We start from the raw sequence: 12933 nt of genomic DNA on the forward strand, positions 1-12933 counted from the left end.
CTAGCCTTGCAGGAAAGAAAAAATCACAAGTCAGTGGTTTTCTGGCTCCATCCCCTTGTACTTTCTAGGAACTTCACTCTCCATTCCCTACCCACACATTCCCCAATCTCCTATGTTCCCATCCACCCCCATATCCCAATAAAACTTCTGTAAAACCAAGAAAGTATTTCACAAGTTCTCTGAGGTCAGGTACTCATGCCTCTGATTTTTCTGCTTTTTTTCTAGAGCTCACCCCAGGGATGTCATGGCCAACAGCCATCAAAATCAAGACCTCTAGTGGTGCCTACCACGGGTAGAACTAGTGGCCTGCAGTGTCCATGCACACGTTGTCAGTGCTCAGTGCCCAATAAGCAAGGTACTATCTTCCAATGCTGTAAGCGCCAGTGGTGCTGTTGTCAGGCCTTCCACCAAAGCCCGCCTGTTTCGCTTATCCTGCTCCTAAATTGAGCAGCTACTAATACTCACAGCTGATGAGGTGATTTGGGTCATACTTCTGATTGGCTGACTTCTATGTAAATGAGGTGACTTTTGTGAAAACTTGCCATTGGCTAACTGTAACCCACAAAAAGGTATAAAACTAAAAGAAAATGAAAAAGGGGCGCTCAGAGTTTGGTGGCAGATATGCCTCTCTGAGCCTGCGGGCAAAATAAAGCTGACTCTCCAACTCTCCATGTGCCGCTCAGGTTTTTCTTGGGCCAAGAGCTATTCGCACCTGCTGGAACACTGTTCCCAAAAGTTTGGCACTTGTCCCCGAGACTGCATCAGAAGAACAAGGACAAGAAGTTTGAGGAGAAGAGTAGTTTAGTAATTTTCCAGAAAATGAGGGATGGCAGACTTGAATGTTTAAAAAAAAGCCATTGTCCTAACTACAAGCAGAAATAAACAGCTTTAAAAGGGAAGGTATTCGCCGGGAGCGGTGGCTCACGCCTGTAATCCTAGCACTCTGGGAGGCCAAGGCGGAAGGATTGCTCAAGGTCAGGAGTTCAAAACCAGCCTGAGCAAGAGCAAGGCCCTGTCTCCACTAAAAATTGAAAGAAATTAATTGGCCAACTAATATATATAGAAAAAATTAGCCGGGCATGGTGGCACATGCCTGTAGTCCCAGCTACTCGGGAGGCTGAGGCAGGAGGATCGCTTGAGCCCAGGAGTTTGAGGTTGCTGTGAGCTAGGCTGACGCCACGGCACTCACTCTAGCCTGGGCAACAAAGCGAGACTCTGTCTCAAAAAAAAAAAAAAAAAAAAAAAAAAAAAGGGAAGGTTTCCAACTTCAGGTGATTGTTGTTTAGAGTTGATGGTTCTGATCCATCTCCCATATCCAGCAAAGACAATCTCTGTGACCCTGTCTGGACAAGTCCCTTGAGCCATCTCCTGTGGTACAAAAAACAAAGAACCCTCCCCTGCCCCTCAGATTACTGGCCTCGGGCAGGGATGCAGGTTTTAATTCCCAAAGGGGGGGTCAGTTAAAGAGACAGCTCATAAAACATTTTGCTCTTTTTCAGGCTGTTACCTCTGTTACAATGCAATTTCCCAGGATGCTGCCAAAACTCTTGGCACTGAGATTGCTGACATGTTAGAATGAAGTTCTTTTCATTTTCACTTGTTCTTTTATTAGAGATCCTTTGCTGTAAGATTCAGGCATAGATTCAAAGGAGCTGGGCCAGATGATATCTGTGACAGACACTCTGGTGGGCTCATAATCTAGCCAAGCTCCTTATACAGGCCCAAAGACCCTTGAGCCAAGTTATATGACATTCTTTCAACTTTGGATTATTTATTACCCAGGAGGCTTCTCGATGCTTATGCCTTACAAACATCCTGATGTGCCCAGCCAGTTGTGCCTGATGTTTAGTATAAATACCACTTAAGTTCAGGAGGTTCCCTATTGTGACGGTATGGTCAGAAGAAAGGATTAGGGACAGGGAACTGAAGTTCATTGAGCAGTTCAGTTTATCAGGCATTTGGTGACTAACTACTGTGTGCTTCACAACAACCATGCAAACTTGTCATTACTGTACTCATTTTACTGGTAAAGAAACTGACTCTCAATTGGTTAAAGTAACAGGATCAAGATCACATAGACAGTAAATCAGAATTAAAATTTGAAACCAGGTCTTCCTACTTCAATTGTCTCCATCTACGGAAACATTCTATCTTTTCATCACAAGGAGTAATTATATTAGGCCCTAGGGAATTAGAGTTAAATGTGTAAGAGGACACAAGCACACACATTCGATTCTATAGCACTGTATCTCTTTTTTTATTTTTTTTGCACCGCTTCAAGCATCTCTTTTTATTATTTTCTTGAAATAGATGGATAATGAAGTAGATTTTTTTTAGAGACAGGGTCTCGCTCTGTTTCCCAGGCTGGAGTGCAGTGAAATGATCATAGCTCACGGCAGCCTTGAACTCCTGGGCTCAAGAGATCCTCTCAACTCAGCCTCCCCAGTAGCTAGGACTACAGGCATGTACCACGATGTCCAGTTAACATTTTTTCATTGTTTTTTAGAAGTGGGCGTCTTGCCATGTTGGCCAAGCTGGTCTCGAACACCTGGGCTTAAATGATCCCCCCACCTCAGCCTCCCAAATCTCTGGGATTACAGGAATGAGCCATTGGACATAGCCATGAATCTTACAATCTAGCACTGTATCTTTTTGACAGACTATGGCCACACTCTGATTCAGGGGTCAGCAAACTTCGACCTGAAGGCCCACAGCCTTATGTCATAAATGAAGTTTCATTTGAACACAGCCATGCTCATTCATTCACTTACATATTGTCTAGACTGTTTTTGTATTACAACTACAGGGATGAGTATGGTCCCAAAGACCATATACCTGCAAGTCTGAAATATTTATTCTCTGGCCTTTTAAAAACAAGTTTGGCCACCCCTGCAAATGCATTGAAATGTCCCATTGGGTTCAACAGATGTCTTTATTAGCAAATAATATCCCCCCCACCACCTTTAGAACCACTAGGAGCCTGCAGAAGATCTAGCTCTGTATTCAGGGAAAAATCATCAACCAGAAGTCCTCACAGAGCCTTAGCTCATGCTGAAGAAATGCACCAAGATGCAGAAGTTCTTCAACTGGGCTTAGTATGCATTTGCATATTTATTTTTCTGAGGAGAAGATCTATAACTTTTATCATATAAAAAATGGAATCACTGATATAAGTACTGTCAGACAGACTTATGTTTACATCCTGCCTCAGGTATTGACCAGCTATGTGACTTTGGCCAGTTAGTTAAACTCTTTTCTCATGTGTAAAATGGTATATACGGACCATCTCTGAGGTCCTAGTCATCCCCTGATTGTGTGAACCTACTTGTTATTTTAGATCACTGAAAAGTTCTTCCTAATTTCTATTCTCTCCCTAGTCCCTTAAACCAAATATAAACTACTTATATTCTTAGATTGCATTTGTGCCTGGACCCTCTCATTAGCAGGTAGATGGTTAAACAAACTTGGTCCATCCATAAATAAAATATTACCCAGCAATAAAAAGGAACTATTACACATGTGACATTGTGAATAGATCACAAGGGCTCTATGCTGAGTGAAAAATGAGTCATACAGAAAAAGCTACATACTGTATGATTGTATTTATATGACAATTCTGGAAAAAACAAAACTATAGGTACAGAAATCACATCATAGGCTGCCAAAAGTTGGAATAGAGGGATTGCCACAAACTGTATGAGATACATCATTTTTGACCCTGTAACCTTCACCCCTGGTGGTATGCCCATGAATACATCATGTTGCACGGCAAACTGGACTTTGCAGTTGTAATTAAAGTTACTAATCAGTTGACCTTAAAATACTGAGATTATACTGGCTTATCTAGGTGGGCCCAATGTGTCATATGACCTCTTAAAAGCAGAAGTCAGAGAGAGATGAAGCACAAGAAGGATTCAACTTGCTGTTGCTGACTTGAAGATGGAGGTGGCCAAGCAACAAGGAAATGGGACTCGCTACTAGAGCTGCACGGAACTGAATTATGCCAACAACCTGAGTGGGCTTAAACATGGATTTTTACTTAGAACCTCAAAAAAGGAACTCAACCTGGGAAACACTTTTATTTCAGCTTTGTGAGACCCTGAGCAGAGAACCCCACCATACTGTCCTGAATTCTAATATACAAAATTGCAATAATAAAATGGGTGTCATTTTAAACTACTAAGTTTGTGGTAACTTGTTATTCTAGTAATAGAAAACTAATGCAAAAGAGCATGAAAGAATTTTTTGATAGTGGAAATACTATATATCTTGATTGTGGGGGTGATTACAAAACTGAATAAGTATGTTAAAATTCATAGAACCATACATTTTAAAAGGCTAAAGTTTAACATTTGTGCAAATTACACCTCAATAAACGTAAAAAAGTTAAAACTCATCAAATTGCACTTTAAATGGGTAAACGTATGTAAACCATACTCCAAATAAAATAGATTTTTTGTTTGTTTGTTTGTTTTTGTTTTTGTTTTTGAGACAGAGTCTCACTTTGTTGCCCAGGCTAGAGTGAGTGCCATGGCGTCAGCCTGGCTCACAGCAACCTCAATCTCCCGGGCTCAGCGATCCTACTGCCTCAGCCTCCCGAGTAGCTAGGACTACAGGCATGTGCCACCATGCTCGGCTAATTTTTTGTATATATATTTTTAGTTGGTCAATTAATTTATTTCTATTTTTGGTAGAGACGGGGTCTCGCTCAGGCTGGTTTCGAACTCCTGACCTTGAGCAATCCGCCCGCCTCGGCCTCCCAAAGTGCTGGGATTACAGGCATAAAATAGATTTTAAAACAAACAAAATTCCAGTTCAAGAGTGATCTTTTAGTTTTCCCTTACACCTATGCTTCTCCAACAGAGAAAATCAACCATACCTTTATTCCTACTGCAACTGTACTTTATTATTTACTTCTATTTTTCCCCTGACACTATATCATCATTTTAAATTATATCTGTATTACTAGTAGACTCCCTGAGCACAGAGACCATGTCTTCATCTCTGGATCCTGGGTGCCCAAAATACAGTATTTTCATTTTTATTTGATTTATATGATTGTACATGAATATATCTAAAACTTTCTAAATATTCTCTTTCAAAATTTTTCTGACTGTCTCTTCCTAGGGGTAATAAATTCTATATATTTTTTCTTGGGTAAAGCCCTTCTATTTTTTAATTCAAAACCACTTCAATTTCAAGGGAATATGACCCTATTTCTGGCATTCTTGAATATAATGAAATAGTGCATGTGTACATTATCTCTTACACTTCATTTGTAGACTTTTTTTAATTTAAGAGGTGAGGTCTTGCTCTGGGCCCTAAGCTGGAGTACAGTGATGCAGTCATAGCTCACTGCAACCTTGAACTCCTGGGCTCAAGCAGTCCTCCCACCTCAACCTCCTGAGTAGCTGGGACTACAGACCCATGCCACCACACTCTGCTAATTAAATTTTTTTTTTTTTGTAGAGGCCAAATGCAGTGGCTTACATCTCTAATCCTAGCACTTTGAAAAGCCAAGGCAGGAGGATCACTTGAGCCCAGGAGTTCGAGTCCAGCCTGAGCAACATCTCGAGACCCCATCTCTACAAAAAAAAGAAAAATTAGCCAGGTGTGGCATAGTGCACCTGTTGCTCCAGCTACTCAGGAGCCTGTAGCACGAGGATCTCTTGAGACCAGGAGTTTGAGGTGGTAGTGAGCTATGATCATACTACTGCACTCTAGCCTAGGCAACAGAGTGTGACCCTGTCTCAAAAAAAATTTTTTATTAGAGACAGGGTCTTACTATGTTGCCTGGGCTGGTCCTAAACTCCTGGTCTCAAAGGATCCTCCCACCTTGGCCTCCCCAAAGTACTAGGATTACAGGCATGAGCCACTGTGCCCGGCCCATTTGTAGCCTTTTATAGCATACCCCTTTTAGATAGTTTTTTTCTAAAATATAATCCAGTTTAAAATGCCCAGTCCCCAACTTACCATGGTTGGACTTAACAATTTTTTGACTTTACGATGGTACAAAAACATACACATTCAGCAGAAACTGTATGTTGAGTATTCATGCAACAATTCTACTTTTCACTTTCAGATTCATATTCAACAAATTATAAGAGATAGTGAACAATTTATTATATAAAATGGGTTTTGTGTTAGATGATTTTCCTCAACTGTAGGCTAATGTTGTGAGCAAGTTTATGGTAGGCTAGACTAAGCTATGATGTTCAGTAGGTTAACTGTACTAAACACATTTTCAACTTATGGTATTTCTAACCTGTGAAAGGTTTATCAGGACCCCATCATAACTTGAAGAGCATCTGTGTATATTCCTTTGTATACCATAAATATATACAATTTTTGTTTGTCATTTATACCTTAATAAAGGTGGGGGAAATATATATATATATATGTATATTCATCATAGGTCGGCTTGCCGGGTAAAATACATTATGTCCCATTAAATCTGAATTTCAGATAAAAACAATTAACAATTTTTAGAATAAGTATGCTCCATGCAATATTTAATTGGGCATCCTTTATTGGAGAAGGGATTAAGTCTGACTACCCTAATCATAGGGTGCACCTATCTGTTGATGCAAGAGTATAAGACTAATATTAATGTAAATATTTGTTTTAAATATATTAAAGTTTTACTAAGTGACAATCAGCTACATTGCATGGAAGGCAAATGTATAGACTATTTTGAGGGCAGGGGTGAGGAGACAAAGGAAACTTTTCAACAAATTGGGTCTGATAAGAAAATCGTGCCGCAAGGGTTGCCAGAACATTGTATATTAATGAAAGTAAGAAATTGGCACTTAGGAAAACCTACTCAAGGCAGATAGGACTTTGGGAAGAAATATTTGATGAGGAGGTGCCAAAAGATTCCATGGGAAAGTAAAAGATTGAGGGTTGGTCAGGTGGATGCAGAGAGAGCAATTTTCATTCCTTCATTCAAAAAATAATTATGAAGCACCTACTATGTGCCTCACATTGTTCAGGATATAGACAAAATCCCCTGTCCTCACGGAATTTACATTGCAGTTGGAGAAAGGGGATTCACATGATATAGAAATAAAGCAAACAAGCATATAGCATGTCACTTGATGATTAGTGCTATGGAGGAAAAATAAGCAACATCTTATTTGAGATGGAAGATAGGAAATGTGGACGGGAGGAATTTAAAATAGAAGGCTCAGGGAATGCCTTACTGAGAAAGTGGCATTTGAACAGAGACCTTAAATAGGTGCAGAACACAGTCATGCTTATATCTGGTGTAAAAGTATTCCAGAAAAAAGAATATCTGTGGAAAAGCCTAGCTTTGTCTAGGAAAGGCAAGGAAATCAATGTGGCTGAAATCAGTGGACAAGTGGGAGAATGGTTGGATGGAAGGTCAAGGAGGAAGTGGAGAGAGAACTGCAAACCCTTTCTGTGGAGTCTTATAGGATAACATAAGGATGACTTTGTCTTTCATTTTGACTTTGTCTTTTACTGTGAGTTATACCCACTGGAGATTTTTGAGTAAAAGAATGGCTTTTTAAACGGGTCACCCTGGCTGCCATATAGAGGATAGAATGTAAGGGGCAAGGACAGAAACAATATGACCAGTTTTAAGATTAAATCAGGAAGAGATTGAAGCATCCTTCTTTGGATTATGGCTAAGAGTGGTGAAAATAAGTTTTTATAAACAGTAAAATGACACCAAGTTGCTACTTTTTAATTTAAGCATGATTTAGATTTGTGTAGCAGATGCCTCATGGCCACACTCTAGCTCAGCCAGATGCTTTGTTAGAGACCTGGAGAAGATTGTTGTGCCTTGCATTACAAGAGTATTTGCTTCTTTAGCTAATTCTAGCAAGAAAACCAAAAAAAAAAAAAAAAAAAAAAAAGTAGAATAAATATTTGCAAGCTAGCGTTCTATGAATTATATGAGTTGTCTGGGCCCACATTCTCTGCCAACCTCTGCCTACCCCAGGCCTCCTACCTCTTTAGGACAGGCTGGAAAATCTCTAGCAAATTCTTGTCACACCTAATGCCATTAACCCAACCCAGACAAATCATCACAGCTTACAGTACACTTATCTATTGAGACTGAAAACGACCTCACAGTCTTTCTCAGCACCATGTGGTTTTTTAAACAGCCATTATTCACTCATTAGAATTGGCACCGAAAATGAAACCTGTTTAGCATCACTGGCCTCACAGCTGCCATATTTATTCACTGCACGAGGGCACCTGAATGAGAGAATGAAATAGAGCTGATATCCAACCCCTGCTCTGTTCATCATGGTCTGGGACTGTATTCCAAGAGTGTCTTTCTCTAAATCACATGAATGCACTTTATGGGCTAGCAGCAGCTGTCCCTGTTCTAAGGAAATAAGCAGGGGTTTCTTCATATAACTGGTGAAAGGAATAAGGAGAGAATATTTAGACCAAAGAGAGAGAGAGAGATGAGTTGAAGCATCCATCCTTAAAGAATGGCTGAGATTTTATTTTTTTTCCTCCTATATTAAATAGGCAATGATGTATATGATGCCAAGGTTAGCATGAAAGTGGTTTAACTAAGCTGAATGTTGTAATCAGAGAGCTGCAGAAGCAGGATTGTAAAGCATGGGAGTTGGCCTTGCCTAATGGAGCTGCTTACATAAGTGGCTATTTGCCTGTGCCTCATGGCAACCAAAGGCAACCTTGGCTTCTGAGTGTGCAGAAGCATTGGATGCCATTCTCTTCGAGAAAGTTAAATGTAACATCAAATCAAAAGCAGTTTTCTATTAACTGATACATGTTCATTATTTGTTTAGTTGTGTTCTGCATTAAAGAAACGGACACATGATATTTGGATTTGACACATACAGAAATTAAGTGGTAAATGATCCATAGCGTCACAGGTCCCGGGGTGATTCTTACGTATACAACTTGGTTGAGACCCACAGTGCCTAAAGAGTATGTCAATTGGCCTGGAAGGGGAATCAAACTGGAACCATTAAGAAGCAGCTTTCAATATCCTTAAACAGACTGTTCACTGGCCCCTTACTTATGTGTAAGGACATCCTGACATCCTCCTACTATAATGAGAAGCTGTTGTTAAACGAGGATGTGTGGGATGGAGGAAATTTCAGCTGAACAAACTCAGAGAAAAAGGAAGAGCCAAACTCCAGCCCTGGAGCTGAGGCCACTGGAGAAGAAACTCTTTGGCACATATGCTCTGGCAAGATACCAGCAACAAAATCTGGCAGCCACACAGCTCTCTGATGAGACTTACCTTTAGCCAGTTTCATTAAGAAGAGTTGTCATTTTATGTATAATCTGTCACCATGCTTTCTGTCCCATTCATCATTTGAGTCGCATTTTTGGGGATCTTCTCCACCTCTATTATTTCTATCTTGTATGCAGACCAGCACTACAAAAAAGAGCCCAGGTGCAGACACGTCAAGGATTTTAAAAAAATAGGATGACTACTTAGTGGTTTTTCCTCCATTTTTTCTTAATGATGTTTAACATTTTCCTGATTATTTTGGCCAAAGCAATACTTGGGCAACTGTCTTCAGGGAATAGCCTATAAAGGACTGTTGGTTCCCTTTCCAGGGATGTAACAGTTCAGAGCTCATCATTGTAAAACATGCTTGAAGAAATGAAGAAGTAAGGAGATTTCGGAGGTGGAAATATAGATGTGATTTGAAGAACCAATTTGAATAGCAATAAGTTGTTGGGATAGGCTTGTAAGATAGAAAAAAAGAGTAGTGGGTAATGATTTATAACTCTTTGGAGAGTAATTCTGTCTAGCCAGAATGAAATATGACTAAAGTCATGGTGGATGATAGAGTTACAAATGTGGGTTAGGGCTAGTGTGTTCATGTATGTCCTCTTCAAAGATAACTTATGAAAATGATAATTTAGGCCAATCCCAAGGCTAATCCTCAGAAGATTCTGCCATTAACAGTTAAAATATCTCTATCTCTAAAATGCATACTAAAATTTATTCTATTTTCCTCACAAGAAGGCTGTGATAACCAAATGGCACAGGGGTATAGAAGACTTTGAATAATTGACAAATTGCATACAACTGCAGAGTGGTAGTATTGCCTAGAAAACTCCCCATCAGCTCCCACTCATCTCTAAGCTTTTATATTGCATTTCCTACAATGCTATGTTGACTGTAATCAAAATACTCCTTGGTCTGAAAACTTTTAAAGCCCTTTTTATTTAAGTTTAAAGTGCTTGTATCTATTGGCTCCTACTATTGTGTATACTTTTTACTATCTCAAACTCAAATATGGCATAATTTCAGATTATGGAAATCAAGAAGGTTTTCCCCATCAAGTTCTTTTCTTCTGTATTTCTGGAATTCCAGTGCTTACTCTCCATTTAACCAGATTACTCAGTGGATCATGAGACTGACTATCTGGAGTTTGTAGTTTCCAGAAACCTCTCTGGAGTATATATCTTGCATTTATTCTGAACAATGCTCCACTAGAAATAAAAAGCTGATAGCAGATTTTCAAGAGTGTTGGAACACATAGAAGTATAATGGCTAAGAGAGGAGTCAAATTGCTTCAATCTGTAATCCTGGCTTTTAGCTGTTTCCTCTCCATAATATGGTGGCAATGATAATATTCATCTCATAGGGTTGTTTCAACTGTTGAGTTAGGTAACATACAGAAACTGCTTAGCACCAGGGGCCATATATATGAAGTGTTTAATTAATGTTACCTATTATTATCATTATATAAATTATAAAGTTGACTCTTTTGATTTGTAAGCATTTTACATGAACATGTATTTAATACAATTTCAATCTAATAAACAACCACGAGTCTGATCTCATTACTTATGTGTAGTCCCATTACATAGGTTAATGGTTCATACCTCAGAAAATTGAAAACCCACAACTCTCATTTGGATGGCTGCTTAGAAAAAACACCTCATATTTGCATAATATTTTATGGTTCAAAAGAAGCTTTTATGTATATTTGCACTTAATCCTCACAATAACTCTGATTAGAAAGATGAATATGGACTTTTCCAATGTTACACAGTAATTGTGCAATGAAGCTGGTATTAGAACCTAAGTCTATATCCTTATTTCATTCTAGGCTGCTTTATTATTTGTTAGAAGCCCCTAGAACATCTCAACATCACAAAGCAAGTACATTTTGGAAAAGTTTTATTAGAAAGAAAAATATCTAAAAGCATATGGTAAATTAATTTTAAAAATCCATGAGACTTAAGGTAACCAATGGAGTAGGCATAATAGAACATCCATTCTCCTCAAAGCCTCAAGCAATTGTAGGGCTTTCTTTGTGACTGCCCCATTGTAAATTCAATCATGTTTCAGGCTCTCAAACCCCAGTGGTCAGAGACACTCAAGGGGAATTTTATTGAAGTAAGATCATCAACTGTAAAAAGCAGCTACAGATGGAGTACTTCTATAATTCTACTTCATCCTTGGTGAAAGATATTTTCATTTCATGCTGGGAGCTGTTCTTTTTCCATCACTCAGATTACTTTATGAGCCATTTGCTTTGCCAGTAAGTATTTTTTTTCTCTTTTAATGGAATGAAATGGTACAAGGTTAATGTTCATTATCAAACTGGAATGCAGAAGCAACATTGGCCATACTTTAAGTGTGCTACTGTAGAAAATGTAAAAAAGAAATATATATATATATATATAAATGTTACCACTGAAAATCTCTGAACAGATCTTACACATTCAATGCTATCAACTTTAGTGAAATATTAAAACTCACTAGAAACATGCCTCTAAAGCAAGACATTTCATATTTCTTGAAATTTTAACTGTCTAAACAGTTTTGAACTCTCATAATGTAGGTAAGACAATCTCCATCTCTGTATATGAATATGAAATCATTTAGCAGTCATCACAAAGTAAATATAAACAAAACTTTATTACTGATATGAGTAGGCGAATAGATCAAATTAACTGATATGAGAGAGTGAGAAAAGAAAGGATAATTCGTCACCTATTCTAAGGTTCATATTCTATATGGAACAGTTCATACTACATCACTTTTTGTTCTTTTGAAAAAATGTAAAGGTATCAAAAAAGGAGTTAAAGATTAATGATTTTAGACTATAACATCTCAGTATGCTAAAGAAACTATAATAAGGAAATAACCATAACACTGTTCGTAAGGCACATATACTGACAACTTGACTAACCATTTGGTTGAATATAAAGCTATATGTGTCCTCAAAACAGGGCCTAGGTGTTTAACATAAGAATAAAACTACAGGTACTTTTTTTAAAATGCTATTTCAAAGGCCCCTGCAGTTATCAGTTTGGAGTTTGCCCTGTCAATGCCCTGAATGTCTAAATCAGAAGATCATAAAAACTAAGTATTTTCTTATACTTAATCAGCTGATTTTGGAGAGAAGAAAATTCTGGAGATTTAATTATTTTACATTATTGTGGATAGATCTATAATACCAATTGATAATCAAGGCAACCACCTGAATAAGTCAGACCAAAAAACCACTCTTGCCTGTATTTATAAAGCATCTTACTCTGCTCTTCAATGCTCAAGTTGCAGCAGTGAGGTGGTGTCTGAAGTGATAATAAATTTGATGTTAAACTCTCTATATGTCTAAAATAATAAGTTGTAGAAGTGGGACAGGAGTGATCTTCTATTAACCACCTGCTTTCCTAAGTGAGGAAACTCAAGCTCAGAGATGTGAAGTGCCTTGCCCAATATCTTGAAACTAAACCTGGTACAGTTGGAGTACAGGTAGGTCTCCAGTTTTGAGTCTAGTGTACTTCTAACTTCAAGGGACTGCCTCAAGTTTTAATTGGCTGCTGCCAAAAATATATAATGATATCTATTTTATAGAACTTTGTGATCTTAAAACAACAAGAGTAACAATTCATTGAGCAGTTAGTATGTCAGGGCGTTAGACCAAAACCTGCCTGTTTCGCTTATCC

General features: G+C 38.4%; 1 long non-coding RNA gene across 1 annotated transcript in view; it reads right to left on the reverse strand.

The window, feature by feature from the left end:
* Nucleotides 1–12933, reverse strand: part of LOC142865890 (uncharacterized) — a 109491-nt gene that overhangs the window by 60769 nt on the left and 35789 nt on the right. Inside the window, exon 2 of the long non-coding RNA XR_012915986.1 lies at nt 9254–9391. This is a non-coding gene — a long non-coding RNA (uncharacterized LOC142865890). The remainder of the gene's footprint in view (nt 1–9253; nt 9392–12933) is intronic.

The sequence above is a fragment of the Microcebus murinus genome, chromosome X, assembly GCF_040939455.1.
Source record: "Microcebus murinus isolate Inina chromosome X, M.murinus_Inina_mat1.0, whole genome shotgun sequence".
Classification (NCBI taxonomy): domain Eukaryota; kingdom Metazoa; phylum Chordata; class Mammalia; order Primates; family Cheirogaleidae; genus Microcebus; species Microcebus murinus.